Consider the following 17,459-nt stretch of genomic DNA (forward strand, 5'->3'; position numbering starts at 1 on the left):
CCGCCACCTTAGCCGGAGGCTTGCCGTCGGCCTCCGCGTAAATTCGCACCCACCACTCCTCCTCCTCCCCTCTAGACCACACTAGAGCACCTCCACCATCACCGCGAGCCCCTCCCGTGCTTCTCCCTCTCCTCCCCGTGGTTGTTCCGTCGAGTTCCATCACCACCGCCGGCCTCGCCTGCCGTGGTCGATGATGCGCTCATGTCTGGCCACCCCTGCGGTCATGGCGCTCCTCGGCAGGGGCGGCACGCTCTCCCGAGCACGCTGGTGTGCTGGGCGCCGATGGAGGTGGCCGGTGCCACCGAGGAGAGCGCCGACGCCGCTTGGCCTCAGCCCCTCTATTTCCTGTCACGCCACGCGGGAGGTTGAAGGCGACCTGCTGCTGGGCCACGCGCGTCAGCGACCCAATGGGTGGGCCCGGCCGTTTAACTGGAAACAGCTTCGGCCAGATCCGCCTCCTCCGTGCGAAGGTGCACCGCCGTGAAGCCGCCTTCGTCGTCGACTCATCCGCCCGCGCAGACGAGCCGCTGGGCCGGCCCAATTCCTATTTCACGCTCAGTGCGCACAGTTGCCACCCAGCTCCAGCCTGTTTGGGTAAAAACCTTTTCCTTTTTCTTTTCTGTACAATTTGAAAAATCCATAAATAATTCAAATTAACTTAAAACTTGATGATTCAAATTTCTAGTAGTTTCTAAATTCATGCCCTATCAGATGGTGCCATTTGCACATTTTTCCAGAAATATTTCTTTCACAAATAATTAACAAATCCCATTTTTCCATTTCTGTCATAAACTTTAGAAAATCACAGAGGGCTCAAATTTGATCCAAATGCCATGATTAAAATTCCTCGATGCTTCTAAGTTCATAACTTAGTTTATGAACATTTTTCTTAATACTTTCTGTACCACACAAAGTAATGAGCCATTTCTTCATATTTTTCAACTTTGCAAATTCATAGGAAAATCATTTGAACTCCAAATCGAGTGAAACCAACTCCTAGATACTTCTAAAATCATGGTTTGTTAAATGGGTGCCTTTGCTCATTTTTCAAAAATATATTTCTGTACACTTCTTGCAAATCCACAAACCCTTGATTCCATCATATTGAAATGTTTAGGAATATTCACCGACCCAATCCCAATGAAACCACTCTGGTTATTTTTCATATAACCAGAGATGTCCTAAAAAAGTCAAATTAATATTTTTAGAGCACTTTTATTTTCTGCCTTGTTGTGTTGCTTATTATGATTGTTTCGACGTTAGTTGAAGAAGTAGACGGAGTACTTTGAGAAGGACCATAAGATCTCAAGACTCTGATGAACCAGGCAAGCAGCCCTTTGACCATGCCTATGAAACCCTTTTTATGCATGTCATATAGCACCATATTGTTGTTGCAACGGAATCATGATGAGGTGGTAACCACCTTGATGGGTCACCTCTGTTACTTCCTTGTTGATACTTGCATTATGCATGACCCTACCTTCCTATGAGGGTTATGCCGGTGGGAGTAGATAGGATGCTAAAGTAGTTGCTACGCAAAAAGGGACAGGAATATGCATGGTGATGGGAGCAAGATTGTTTTCAAATGACTTTTTAAAAACCCTGTCAGGTGCCACTTATGCCCGAAGGAGATAATGAGTTGGGCAACCACTTGATGACGAAGTGGTGTACCGAGGCAAGTGTGTGTGTTGTTTTCAAAACGGATTGGTTTAAGTTGCGACCGTTATTCGAACCTTACATGCGCAACCACTCTACCCTTATATGGGAAAGGGCATTATTGATTACCTAGGTCGATACTAGCTTGGAGCCCGCATTACTAGTGATGGGAGAGTTGTTGTTGCGCTCTCTCGGGACGGGGTCATGCCAGGTAGGGCGGCCATGACTATTTTCACAGGACATCGGACACACCGTTGGTACCCCGTGCTTGTGATGTGAGATGATTATGGAGCATGGCTCCACGAAAGTGTTATGTGATAATGTTGGGAACGGGGGTTACTACCAATCGAGTGGACTCTATGTTAGTGTCGTCTAGGGAAAGATAGTGATCGGGTGCTTACCCCGGGTACTTGAGGTACCGCGGGTCGTGGATGACACGGAAGTTCCTCGGATCTTGTGGGTAAAGTGTGCAACCTCTGCAGAGTGTAAAACTATTCGAATAGCCGTGTCCACGGTCAAGGACAGTTGGGTAACCGCTCTTGGGCTACGTCCACATGTTTACAAACTAGTGTGTGTTTGGATAAGTGGGGAGAACTACTTGGGTCAAGTCAAAGGACTTGACATGATTGAGTTGGGTTGATGCCCACTCTATTTATGTTGATATTTGTAACCGGTCCTCGTGGTTAATTGAATTCTCCTGATGCATGTCTTACAAGTTGTTGAACATGTTATTGCACTCAAAACTGGCTTTCTGCAAAAATTTACCTATATCATGCATTGTTGTATCTTGAACCAAAACCTGGGTTGCTTGCAAGTACATTCAAGGTACTCATTGGCTTGCCACTGGTTATTTTATTGGCCAGGCATGAAAGAACAGGATATGATGAAGAATACTTCGGTGACGAACATGCGAGCTAGGACGCTTCTCAGTCAGAATGCCTGTAGGGTTAAGGCAGATGGCATGGGTCCAAGTTATCGACAAAGATTTCCGTTGCGAAGTTATACTAAAGACTCGACCATAACGGTCATAATTTGTGTAATACGGTATGTATGGATGTAATACTCTTGTTATTCAGCTTATGTGTGTTCAGTGAACATTGATCTCTGGGATCACTGTACACGTGCATTCGGTGATCACGACTTATGAGTCGGGGTCCCCACAGGGGCCTACTACATGGCCCACAAGGCAGGGGAGCGCTCCCTCCACCCATGTGGATGGCAAGTGGCCCTCTTATGGTGCTTTCTTCTCCCAATATTTTTTATATATTCCAAAATAATTCTCCATGAAGTTTCAGGACTTTTAGAGTTGTGCAGAATAGGTCTCTAATATTTGCTCCTTTTCCAGTCCAGAATTCCAACTACCGACATTCTCCCTCTTCATGTAAATCTTGTAAAATAAGAGAGAAAAGGCATAAGTATTGTGATATAATGTGTAATAACGCCACATAATGCAATATATATAAATATATAAGCATGATGCAAAATGGACGTATCAACTCCCCCAAGCTTAGACCTCACTTGTCCTCAAGAGAAAGGAGATATCGAAAAATATGTCCACATGTTTAGGGATAGATGTGTCGATAAAATAAAATACGGACATGAGTGCATCATGATCATCTTTAGAATAGCAACATATATTGTCATATAATTTCTTATGCTAAAGTAACAATTCTTTCACAAGGTAAAGTATGAATCAGAAACTTCATTGAAAACTAAAAAACAATGATCTCGGTCATTGAGGCAATTTCAATTTATCATTACATCGAAAAGAGTCGATATAAGAGCTTTTCAGCAAGTCCACATACTCAACTATCATTTAGTCTTTCACAATTGCTAACACACACGTGATACTTATGTGTTCAAAGCTTCAATCGGACATAGAGAAAGATAGGGGCTTATAGTTTCGCCTCCCAACCTTTTAACTCAAGGGTATTGTCAAAATAATACTTTATGAGAACCTACATCCGAGTGGATAATACACTACTAGAATTAGCTTATTTGCCATCTGCCCGTTCTTTGCCGTTTGCTGGCTAACGACAAAGAAGGTCTTTGCCGTCCGCTTACAGAAAACGGACGACAAAGAACTGGCTGATGGCAAAGAAGGTCTTTGCCATCAGCCAGCTCTTTGCCGTCGGCTAGCAGACGGCAAATAATCTTTGCCGTCAGCTGGCGGACGGAAAAGAGAGACGTGGGCCCCACAAACAAGCAGCTTAAAAAAACTAATGGCCCCCTCTTTGCCTTCTGCTAGCAGACGGCAAAGAGAAAAAATGCGGACGGCAAAGGGGGCGGACGGCAAAGAAGTAACCTAACTAACGGGTCCCCCACCCCACCCGCCCCTCCCTCTCTCTCTCTTTCTGTCCTCTCCCTGACAAGACCACTACCGCCCCTCGCCCCATCGCCCGAACACCTGTCGCCCCCCTTGCCCCGTCGCACCACCACCCGCCGTAGCCCCCTCGCCCCGTCGCCCCACCACCCCCCGCCGCCACCTTGCCCCACCACCCGCCGCCGCCTCCCCTTCCACGCCAGCCAAACACACCGCGGCCGTCCAGCCGCCCTGCCCCCTCCCCTGTGTGGCCGCCCCCTCCACCGAGGCGCCGCGGCCGTCCCTCCACCGGGCCGCCGCCGCCCCACCACCAGGCCGCCGCGACCTCCCCTCCACCGGGCCGCCGCCGCCCCAGCACCGCGACCTCCCCTCCACCGGGCTGCCGCCGCCCCCACCCGCCGCGGCCTCGCCCTCCACTGGGCCGCCGCCTTCCCCTCCACCGGTGATCCCCTGCATAGGTGAGTGATCTTTCCCCCTTTTTATTTTTGTTTATTTTAGTTTCTTTTAGTTAATTTAGTTTCTATTTTAGTTATAGTTTTAGTTTAGTCTTAGTTTTAGTTTCGTTTAGTTTAGATTAGTTTTAGTTTCGTTTAGTTTAGAAGAAGAAGAAGATCAGAAGGAGCAGGAGGAGGGAGGAAGAGGAGGAGGGAGAAGAATAAAGAAAAGAAGAAGAAGAAGAAGAAGAAGAAGAAGAAGAAGAAGAAGAAGAAGAAGAAGAAGAAGAAGAAGAAGAAGAAGAAGAAGAAGAAGAAGAAGAAGAAGAAGAAGAAGAAGAAGAAGAAGAAGAAGAAGAAGAAGAAGAAGAAGAAGAAGAAGAAGAAGAAGAAGAAGAAGAAGAAGAAAAAGGAGAAGAGGAAGAAAAAGAAGAAGAAGAAGAAGAAGAGAAGAAGAAAAGGAAAAAAGAGGAAAAAAGAAGAAGAAGAAAAAGACACCCCGACACCCCAACACCCTAACACCACACCCCGACCCACACCCCGACCCCGACAACCTGACACTCCGACCCCGACACGCCACCCCAACACGCCAGCACGACACCCCGACCCCCGACACCCTGACACCACACCCCGACCCCGACCCCGATACCCTGACCCCGAAACAGCACCCCGACCCCAACACGGCACCCCGACCCCGACACGACACACACGACACCAGAGGCCGGCGGGGTCATATATTTGTGAATTATGAGTTAGGTCATATATTTTTCGATTTTGTTATGAAAAACATCATATATAATTGTGTTGATTGGGTAGATTTAAATGTGCGGTTGTTTCGTCACTGCGAGGTTTGGTGTTCGACGACCTCCCCGTGCGTTTGACGAGCTTTGCCCCTTCGTTCGTGGGAGATCACAAATGACATGTCCTCCTTCCCCCTTAATTATTTGCTCCGTTCCGGTGTTCATGCCGATGAAACTTGCTAGCTAGCTATATAAGTGTCTTGAATCATCAGTATGCGTAACCAATATGTGTCTCCTGTTCGAAAGGGTTATAGTTATAAATATGCATGCATTTGCATATTTATAACCATGATTCTTTGGAATTGTCCAACGCTATCCATGGACAGCCCGAGTATGTGTAGATTGGGTTCGTTTTCCCATATGCTTTGCTCCGGATCCGACGCATAAATTTCATCAGTGCCCCCCTGTTGTTCTCCGGGTACACATCCTCTCTGTTTATTGCAAAGACGTGTATCAGGAGAACAGCGGGAGGTGCTGCCGAAATTTCGCGTCGGATCCGGAGCATAGCATGGGAAAATGAACCCAATCTACACATACTCGAGTGGGATCAGGACCTATCATTACCTATTAGAGTGTAGGTTGCATGGATGTAATAAAATTGACAAACTAGATCAACCGATGAATATATACATATATATATATATATATATATATATATATATTTGTTGTGTATCCAATAGCTCTGAAAGTCAAGATGAGTGATCGTGTGTGGATGTACACCGATCACACTGGTTAGAACAAATGAAGCACTGAATGGTTCACAAAAACCAAGGGGTTTGTGCAAGCCGCATTTGCAAATGGCTAGAGGAAAAAATGGTGCCCCTGTTTCTGATGCGGTAATTGGGAAAAGAGGACAGAGGCTAAAATGGGAAAACACCTGCAGAAGAGTGGTTTTACGCCCGATTATACGGTGTGGACATTTCATGGTGAGTCTGCCCAATGTGACCGAGCTGAGGTGGTTCGTCGTCGCACCACGAGCATGGTACCGGGATGGAAAACATGGGGCAAGACTTGGATGATGCTCGGGATTCAGACGAGGAGATGGAGGAATCTGCAAAGGCCTTCAATGAAATGTTGGAGTCTTCAAAACATCCGCTCCACGAGCACACTGAGCTTTGTCAATTGGATGCCATCTCACAAGTAATGGCTCTGAAGGCTCAGTTTAACTTGGGCAGAGAATGCTAAGACACAATGATGACAGTATTTGGACGCTTTCTACCCAAAGGCCATGTAATGCCTGCAAACCTGTACCCGTCGGACAAAATCCTCCATTCACTGAAGATGCCCTATGAGAACATACATGCCTGTGAGAAAGGATGTGCCTTATTTAGGCTTGACTATGCGGACTTGAACTATTGTCCCATTTGCAAGTCTTCCAGTTATGTTGTGGTAGACAACGGCATGGTGAGAAGACGCAAAACAAAATCCCCGTTAGTGTTCTTCGGTATATGCCAATCGTACCAAGACTTCAACGTCTTTTCATGGTCGAAGACACAGCCAGACAGATGACATGGCACAAAACGGGCAAAAGAACCAAACTAGATGCAGATGGGAATCTGATGATGGTACACACATCGGATGGTGTTGCGTGGAAATTTTTTGATGAATTACATGATGACAAGGCAGCAGATCCGAGGCATCCTCGAGTCGGCATCAACACAGATGGGTTGAGTGTGTTTGGTCTGACGGCAACCCAATACAGTTGTTGGCCCGTATTTGTCTTTCCACTCAATCTCCCCCCGGACAAATTATGCAAAGAAAGAACATTTTCCTGACGTTGATAATTCTAGGGCCCAACTATCCGGGGAAAAATATGAATGTGTACATGCAGGCACTTAAGGACGAATTGCAAGCAGCCTGGGATAATGGGTTCAAGACATACAACGCCTATAACAAATGGAACTTCATAATGCATGTCTGGTACATGTACTCGACGCATGACTTGCCGGCGTATGCGCTATTTGTTGGCTGGTGTGTGCATGGAAGGTTCCCGTGCCCCACATGCAAGGGAGCTCTTGAGTTTCCTTGGCTTTAGGCCGGTCACAAGTTTTCTTGCTTCGACATGCATAGACAGTTCCTGGATCCTCGCCATAAGTTCAGGAAATACAAGAAGAACTTCATCAGGGGTAGAGTTGTCAAAAACTCTGCACCACCTGTGTTGATAGGCCAACAGACCCTGGATCAGTTAAACGCTCTCGAGCCAGATCAAGAGCGTCCAGGGTACTTCAAAGGGTATAATTCTAAACACGCCTGTACACACAAGCCATGCTTATGGGATTTGCCTTACTTCAAAGACATCCTTTGCCCACACAACGTCGACGTGATGCACACTGAGAAGAATATCGCCGAGGCAATTTTTGGTACATTGGTCAGCATGGATGGGAAGTCAAAGGATAATACTAAGGCTAGAGTCGATCTGGAGGCGCTATGTGATAGGTCGTGACAAAACATGAAAGAACCAAAAGGAATGCAGAACTGGACGAAGCCAAAGGCATGGTTCAATCTTGGAAGGCCAGCTATGAGGGAAATTATCTTGTGGGTGAAAATGCAGTTGATGTTCCCCGATGGGTATGCAGTGAATCTAAAGAGGGGAGTGAGTCTTGATAAATTTAAGATATTTGGTCTCAAGAGTCATGATTGGCACATAGGGATTGTGTGGGTAATGCCGATGATGTTGCATGGCTTCATCCCTGAGGATGAATGGCTAGTACTGGCAGAACTCAGTTATGTCTTCCGTGTTTTTGTGCGAAAGAACTATCGCCTAGCGAGATAGAAGAAATGGAAGAGTTGGCACCGGAGTTGATCTGCAAGTTAGAGAAGATCTTTCCACCGGGCATCTTTAATCCAATGCAGCATTTGATTTTGCATCTCCCAACCGAGGCAAGATTGGGGGGGCCATACAAAATCGTTGGTGCTACCCAACTGAGAGGATGCAGAAGATGCTTCGAGAAAAATATAAAAATAAACGTAGAATTGAAGCATCGATGGCTGAGGCATTCATCACTGAGGAGGCGGCAAACTTCGTGACAGCACACTACGAAGCCAAAAATCGTCATTTGCATAATTTGAAGCCTCGGTACAATGTTGACGACCCTAAAAAGGGTGGATTCAACGTCAGCCTATTCAAAGGGAATCTCGCACCAGCCAGTGGTTCGAAACCAATATCTTAGGATAACGAAGAATGGCGGACCATTTCGTTGTATATCTTCAACATCCTGACAGAAGTGCGGCTGTACATCGAGTAAATTCTCGGTACATTGTTTCGCAGCTTCTATTTCCTTTGAACTGCTCTTATTCCTGGATATTTCATACAGTCGATACGTCACCATATTCTCATATGGAGCGGTGATCCAAAAGGATTCCATCGAAGAGTATGAGCTTCTCGCAAAGCAAGGAGGCGGCTGTCCCGGTTTTATCTCTTGGTTCAAACAAACAGTAAGTTCTATTAGACCATTTCATTTCATTCGCTAATTTGTTCCTAATGCAACAATCCTTTCGTATTAAACTTGTAGGCTAATTCAGAGTCTATGGACACCGAATTGAGACAAGTCGCTAATGGTTTTGACTATAGGTCCGTTCATTTGACAAATACGACAACAACGGGTATTGCTTTCGTACCTATGGCAAAGAGCTATCTATGGCCGACCGAAAGTCTACAAATTGTTGTGTATCTGCTATCGATGAAGGAGGTAACGAGTATTATGGGAGAGTTGAAGCAATTTATGAACTTCTATTCTATGGTGAAAACCCACCGAATGTCGTAGTCTTCAAATGTTATTGGTTTTAGCCGAAGGAGACTAGAACGACTCGTGAACATATAGGGCTAGTTGAAATCAAACAAGGCACCCATTTAGATGTTCCTGATGTCTATATTACGGCTCAACAGGCGACCCAAGTATTCTATCTACCGTGGGCCTGCCAAACTAATCCAAATCTGAAAGGTTGGGATGTCGTTTATGAAGTGCCGCCACGTGCTAGACTATCTCCAACAAAGGAAGAGGATTATGAACCTCACATCAACCCAGACACATATGAAGGAGAATTCTTCCAAGAGACATGTCTTTCCAAAAAACGATACCAGAACCACTATACTTCACCCCAAAATATTGAAGTAGACAGTGACAGTGAATCCGGCATCACCCCAGAGGAGGAACAGGAAGAGACGGAACAAGAAGAGGTTACTGCTGCGGATGACCTGTCAGTGCTTGACCGATTACGTCAAGGTGGCCTTCCACATATTGATGCCGCTGAACCCTATGAGCACGTCGTTGATGATAGCGATGATGATGATTATGCATTTATTGATGATAGTGATCAAGATTATTAGTAGTTCGTGTCAGGTATTCGATTTTTTTATATTGTACTTGATGATGATACAGTTAAGTGATATACATATTATTATTCATGTCGGTATTTTTTATGTTGTAGTAATTTCGTTTATTCTTTGTCATGGCAGGTGTTGAAAGATGGTGGGCGCTGGTCGGGAGCGCTCCAAGGCCCCTTCTTTGTCGGCGCGTGGTGGGAGGTCTTCCATTCCACACGCACCTCTCCGCCGAGCGTTGCTAGACAGTATGGCGACACCGGTAAGGGAGGCCCCTTCTTCGTCGACCGCGGTGCCCAGCAGGGGACGAGGTTAGGGAGGGAAGAAGAGAGGAGTTGGAGCACATGGTCGCGGGTGAGGAGGTAGGGTGACTACTAGGGTGCCTTCCTTGCCGCCACCCCCAGCTATATCACCCGAGCATGTGACTGCTAGGGTGGACTCATCCGAGGAGGAGGCTACATGGACTCCGGTCCACGAGCCTCGGGTCGACGGGCTTTCGGCCCACGAGCCTTGGGTCGATAGGCCTTCGGCCCACGAGAGTTGTGCCCACGAGACCCCGGAGGAGCACACGTCTGTTGGGGGAACGTAGCAGAATTTTAAAATTTTCTACGCATCACCAAGATCAATCTATGGAGTAATCTAGCAACGAGGAGAAGGAGAGTGCATCTACATACCCTTGTAGATCGCTAAGCGGAAGCGTTCAAGTGAACAGGGTTGATGAAGTCGTACTCGTCGTGATCCAAATCACCGATGATCCTAGTGTCGAACGGACGGCACCTCCGTGTTCAACACACGTACAGCCCGGTGACGTCTCCTACGCCTTGATCCAGCAAGGGGAGAAGGAGAGGTTGGGGAAGACTCCATCCAGCAGCAACACGACGGCGTGGTGGGGGTGGAGGAGCGTGGGACTCCAGCAGGGTTCGCCAACAGGGGAAGAATTTGTGTGTTGGGCTACCCCTTTGCCTCCACTATATATAGGGGGAAAGGGAGGGCTGCGCCCCCACCTAGGGTTTCCACCCTAGGGGCGGCGGCAGCCCCAATCCCATCTGGGGTGGCGGCCAAGTGGGGGGGGGAGGGAGGCGCACCAGGCATGGGCCTTAGGGCCCATCTGCCCTTAGGGTTTGCCCCCTCTTCTCCCTAGGCACATGGGCCTTGGTGGGGAGGCACCCCAGCCCACCTAGGGGCTGGTCCCTTCTCACACTTGGCCCATGTATGCCTCCGGGGCCCGTGGCCCCTCCCGATGGACCCCCGGACCCCTCCGGTGGTCCCGGTACACTACCGGTGATGCCCGGAACACTTCCGGTGGCCAAAACCATACTTCCTATATATCAATCTTTACCTTCGGACCATTCCGGAACTCCTCCTGATGTCCGGGATCTCATCCGAGACTCCGAACAACATTCGGTAACCGCATACACACTTTCCCTATAACCCTGGCGTCATCGAACCATAAGTGTGTAGACCCTACGGGCTCGAGAGTCATGCAGACATGGCCGAGACAACTCTTCGGTCAATAACCAACAGCAGGATCTGGATACCCATGTTGGCTCCCACATGATCCACGATGATCTCATCGGATGAACCATGATGTCGAGGATTCAATCAATCTCGTATTCAATTCCCTTTGTCTATCGGTACGATACTTGCCCAAGATTCAATCGTCGGTATCCCGATACCTTGTTCAATCTCGTTACCGGCAAGTCTCTTTACTCGTTCCATAACACATCATCCCGTGATCAACTCCTTGATCACATTGTGCATATTATGATGATGTCCTACCGAGTGGGCCCAGAGATACCTCTCCATTTACACGGAGTGAAAAATCCCAGTCTCGATTCGTGCCAACCCAACAGACACTTTTGGAGATACCTGTAGTGTACCTTTATGGCCACCTAGTTATGTTGTGACGTTTGGCACACCCAAAGCACTCCTACCTCCGGGAGTTGCACAATCTCATGGTCTAAGGAAATGATACTTGACATTAGAAAAGCTTTAGCATACGAACTACACGATCTTTGTGCTTGGCTTAGGATTGGGTCTTGTCCATCACATCATTCTCCTAATGATGTGATCCCGTTATCAACGACATCCAATGTCCATGGTCAGGAAACCGTAACCATCTATTGATCAACGAGCTAGTCAACTAGAGGCTTACTAGGGACATGGTGTTGTCTATGTATCCACACATGTATCTGAGTTTCCTATCAATACAATTCTAGCATGGATAATAAACGATTATCATGAACAAAGAAATATAATAATAACCAATTTATTATTGCCTCTAGGGCATATTTCCAACAACGTCTGGATGGGGTACCTGGCCGGATCAGCCTAAGGGGATGAGTGTCCATGCTGATGATGGCAGGGAGCCGACTGATATTGAGGAGGAGGGGGCACTGTCTACCAGCGTGGTTGTACACGGCTCCCGGAAGTGCCGGCGACCTGCGAGTAGAGGTGGTTAATTTTCCTTGATGGGGATAGGTAAGTGCATTTAATAGTTTTCTACTTTATGCATTCACGTTTCTTCAAATATCTAATGCGTTGGCCTTGTCATGCTGCATGGGTTGGGACCACCATGAGAATGTCCGCCGGCCCAACTCCGTCCTTGGAGTGCTTTGCCGGGAAAACTTCCCGGGGTTTGTCACATTGCCTGGTGAGGGTCGGCTTCCAGAGCTTGGATTGAGCTGGGAGCACTACTTGGCTGCCCCAGCCCCGCCGGGTGAGATTATCGACGGTGTCTTGTGCGACACGAGGGTAGACATGGTGATCAGAAAGTTCTCGGTAATTTCTCCTTTACACAATTAAAAATCTTCAACTAGCTAGTTATTAATTGTACTAATCAATATTGTCTCATTTGATTGCAAACATTCTACATGTGTGAGGAGGGATACGAGGAGGAGACGTCAAATGTTATCGATAACGTCTGCAAGCGCCTACTACAGAACTTACGGCACGAGGCTCGGGTGTAGGCTGTTCGAGATTACTATGCCTTGCGTTGTATCAAGAAGACCAAGCCGACGTGCTGCGAGAAGTTCCTGAGTAAGGAGCAATACATGAAGGTAATTCTTAAGGCCTTGTACTTACTTCCTTCATTTAGTAATTCATAGCCGTAGCGCTCAAGTTTCTATTTGCTAACTTAGGTGCCTCCGAGATGGTGTGCGGATCGGATGGATTGTTGGGAGGTGTTGGTAGATGATTGGTGCTCAAAAGAATGGCTAGCAGTCCACAATGAGGCCAAGGACAAACGTGCCCAAATGGAAGGTGTGCCACACCATCAAGGCAGCTCCAACTTATATCAGTTCGTTCGGAACAGGGTATGTGGTTTGCTTCATGATTCATGCAATTCGTTCATCATGCTAGCTTGAGCCTTTAATTACTAATTTGCTTTGTTTCTCTCTTTTAGGCACGCTACAATAAATGCGGATAAGGTGCCAGAGGTGTACGACCTCTATGCCATGGCCCATACTGCCTCTTACAAGAAAGTCAAGGCATTATCTCCATCTGACCTAGATGATCCAAACAACTTCACCAACATCTCCTCCCACGACAAGCTCGTGAAATATAGAGATCAGGGGAAGGCGAGGAAAGGGGAGGACTTTAACCCGATCCAGGGTCCCATTGATCCAGAGCTGGTGATGATAGCTGCTGGTGGGAGGTCCCATGGCTTGATAGCCATTGGAGATGGAGTTATCCGTTGTCCTAGAAATCTCCCGGAGATCAAGGCGCGCCAGTCGAGCTCCGCTCCTGAGATAAGGCCTCGTGAATGGCCAGTCGAACTCGCCTTCAATGTTAGTTATACGTACTCAGATATCTTTCTCCATTACATTGTGTGTGCTTCCATCAATGATTTCAAATGCTAACGAGGAGTGGTGTTGCAGGCTGCTATACAGAGTGAGAGAGATAGAACAGCGAAACTTTGGGCGGAGGCGGCAGAGAGGCAGCGGGAGTTGGAGGAGAGGACGACAAAGATGTTGGAGGAGGAGAGGGCACGAAATGACATGCAGGCAAGGGCCATGTACGAGCTCCTTGTGGTAAGATTCTTCTGCAGATTAGCCAAAACATGCATGTAGTGTTTGTCTCATTACTAACTAGTATGACTAAGTCGTCAAAACTAAATGTGCAGTCTGTGTGCCAGAAGGCCGGTCAGACCGCTTCGCCGATGCCAGAGATTGCTCCAGGGAGCACGGTGAGTTTAATTTGAATGCACATTACTTGCTAGTCTTAACATTTGAGTGGCATCATGCTAACGAGACATTGGAAATGATCTTTGGTGCAGCATAACTCCAGACAAGCATCGCACGATCCTTCTCCAGCTACCAGCTCGAGCCAGCCCGCTCCTACACCTCCATGATCACGGTAAGTTTCTCTAATGTTTTGCTTAACAAATGCATAAATACCTAGACTTAGCTTTAGTTCCTCCAATATGCTTACCATAATGACCTAAAGTTAGCTTCTTATCCTCCAAAATGAATTAATAAGCTTACTGACCTCCAAAACCGTGAATTTTACCTAAGTTAGCTCTAAAATGATCTATACTTAGCTTTGTTTCCTCCAAAATGACCTAAGTTAGCTCTAATATGCTTAGTTAACTAGGTTTGCTCAATAATGACATGTACTTAGCTTACTTATGTCAAAAATGGCATAATTAGCTTAGTTAGCTCATAAACGATCCATTTTACCTAAGTTAGCTCTAAAATGACCCATTTTACCTTAGTTAGCTCATAAATGATCCATTTTACCCAAGTTAGCTCTAAAATGACCCATTTTACCTAGGTTAGCTCTAAAATGATCCATTTTACCTAGGTTAGCTCTAAAATGACCCATTTTATCTAGGTTAGCTCCAAAATGACCCATCTTACCTAGGTTAGCTCTAAAATGATGCATTTTACCTAAGTTAGCTCATAAGCGATCCATTTCACCTAGGTTAGCTCATAAACGATTCATTTCACCTAAGTTAGCTCACAAACGAACCATTTTAACTAGGTTAGCTCCAAAATGACACATCTTATCTAGGTTAGCTCTAAAATGATGCATTTTACCTAATTTAGCTCATAAACAATCCATTTTCACATAGGTAAGCTCATAAATGATCCATTTCACCTAAGTTAGCTCACAAACGATCCATTTCACCTAAATTAGCTCATAAACGATCCACTTCACCTAAGTTAGCTCATAAACGATCCATTTCAGCTAGGTTAGCTCATAAACGATCCATTTCACCTAGGTTAGCTCATAAACGAACCATTTCACCTAAGTTAGCTCACAAACGATCCATTTCACCTAAATTAGCCCATAAACAATCCATTTCACCTAAGTTAGCTCATAAATGATCCATTTCATCTAGGTTAGCTCATAAACTATCCATTTCACCTAAGTTAGCTCACAAACAATCCATTTCAACTAAGTTAGCTCATAAATGATCCATTTCACCTAAGTTAGCTCATAAACGATCCATTTCACCTAAGTTAACTCGTAAATGATCCATTTCACCTGAGTTATCTCGTAAATGATCCATTTCAACTAAGTTAGCTCATAAATGATCCATTTCAACTTAGTTAGCTCATAAATGATCCATTTCAACTAAGTTAGCTCATAAATGATCCATTTCACCTTAGTTAGCCCATAAACGATCCATTTAAACTAAGTTAGCTCATAAATGATCCATTTCACCTAAGTTAGCTCATAAATGACATATACTTCTTCTTCTAGTCACCTTTTTTTAACTTTCTTATTTGCCATTTTGCAGATTTCATCCACTTCATGGAAGCTAGATTGCTATGATGGAGTGCTTGTTTTTTCTTTCATTCTCTTCTAGTATTCGTCTAGCTTGCTATGATCGAACTTGCTATCTTGATGAAACTTTGCATTGTAATATGTATGGACGGAACAATGTGTATGTGCAACTTGCTATGTATGAATGGATCGAACTATATATGTATGTACGATGAAACTAATGTGCTGGATATGTCATATGTTTGCTATTAAATAGCCCTATGAAATATATATATATCATATATATTTGCTGTGAAAATTGTTGGATTAAAAAAACAGAAAAAAGAGGCAATGCAGGCTCTTTGCCGTCTACCGCCGACGGCGACGGGCCCTTTGCCGTTAGTTGCGGACGGCAAAGAAGCCACGTGGTAGCCACCTGTGCTTCCTGGGAGCTGACCCATTTGGTTAGTTTGCCTACAGCGGCGGACGACAAAGCTTTGGTGGGCAGTGACGTGCGAATGACGTCATTTGGCAGACGGCAAAGGCCTGATGCTTGTTGTCATCAACTGGCAGACGACAAAGACTGCCGTTAGCCACCTAACGGACTAACATCAAATTTATTGCCGTCGGTTTTCTTTGCCGTCAGAAAGCAGACGGCAAAGAAGGTCTTTACCGATCCAATCTTTGCCGAAGCCTTTTGCCGTCCGCAGCAGACGGCAAAGGCCTTTTCCGTCTGCCATCCATGCCTTTGCCGTCTGCCTTGGTGGACAGCAAAGTAGCTGATTCCTATAGTGATATATATCCAGATCTCTCCAACACATAATGCTTGCCAAAGGAAAAAGTGTAAAAAGGAAAGGTCATGATCACCATGAATCTTGTATAAGGGTAGAAGATAAAAGTAAAAGATAGGCCCTTCACAGAGGGAAGCAGAGGTGTCATGCGCATTCATGGTTGGATGTACAGAATCTTAATGCAAAATAATGTCACTTTATATTGCCGCTTGTGATAAAGAACTTTATTATGTAGTCCATCACTTTTATTTCTTCCATATCACAAGTTCGTATAAAGCTTTTTTTCATGACAATAATAGATCATACATATTTAGAGAGCAATTTTTCTTGCTTACACCGATGACAACTTACTTGAAGGATCTTACTCAATCCATAGGTAGGTATGGTGGACTCTCATGGCAAAACTGGTTTAAGGGATGTTTTGAAGCACAAGTAGTATGTCTACTTGGTGCAAACAATTTGGCTAGCATGTTTGAAAGACAAGCTCAACATGTTGGACGATCCATGACAATATAACTTCTATTCAGATATAAGCAAACATAACTCCTTATGATGTCTTCCTTGTCCAACATCAACTTTTTAGCATGTCATATTTTAACGAGTGCTCACAATTACAAAAGATATCCAACATAGTATATTTATATGTGAAGCCTCTCTTCCTTTCAAACTTCCTATTAATTGCAACAATGATCAAAACTATGTTTCTCAACTCTCAACAAATTTTATTCATCATACTCTTTATATGTGAAGTCTTTACTCTCCATAAGATGAATATATGATCTTTTTATTTCTTTTTATTCCTTTCTTTTATTTAATACCATCAAGATCATAGCAAGAAGCAAAGCCCTCAACTCAAAACTACTCTTTATTATATATAACTTAAGGGCTCGATTACATAGATAGAGATCAAAACAAACCTCAAAGCTAGATCGTCATAAAAGCTTTCTTCTACTAGATCAAGATATAACCAAAAGATCGAACTAAGAAAAATGATAAAGGTAAAGGTGTGATGGTGATACGATATCGGGGCACCTCCCCCAAGCTTGGCAGTTGCCAAGGGGAGTGCCCATACCCACGTATTTATGTCTCTTTCTTCGGAGGTGGTGATGATGGAGTTGTTGACATAGCACACTTCTTCCTGAGCTTGCGCTTGAGGATAGAATTTTCCTCCCTTAAATCATCGATCTCCTGCTCAAGCCCTAATATCTTTTTACATAGCTCCTGTCTATTTTCCTGCAAGAGACAAAAAGGGATAAGCTCGATCTTAGGTTTCTTTGCTTTATTCGAAAGACTTGACTTTTTAAACTCGTGCATATGCCTAGGTTGGGGTAGTGGGACTTCATCTCTTCCGAGCTTGTCACCTCCTTTCCTTTCGGATCATAGTCTTCTTCTTCCTCTGTGGTCCAACCATAATGTTCCACA

The sequence above is a fragment of the Triticum aestivum genome, chromosome 2A, assembly GCF_018294505.1.
Source record: "Triticum aestivum cultivar Chinese Spring chromosome 2A, IWGSC CS RefSeq v2.1, whole genome shotgun sequence".
Lineage (NCBI taxonomy): Eukaryota > Viridiplantae > Streptophyta > Magnoliopsida > Poales > Poaceae > Triticum > Triticum aestivum.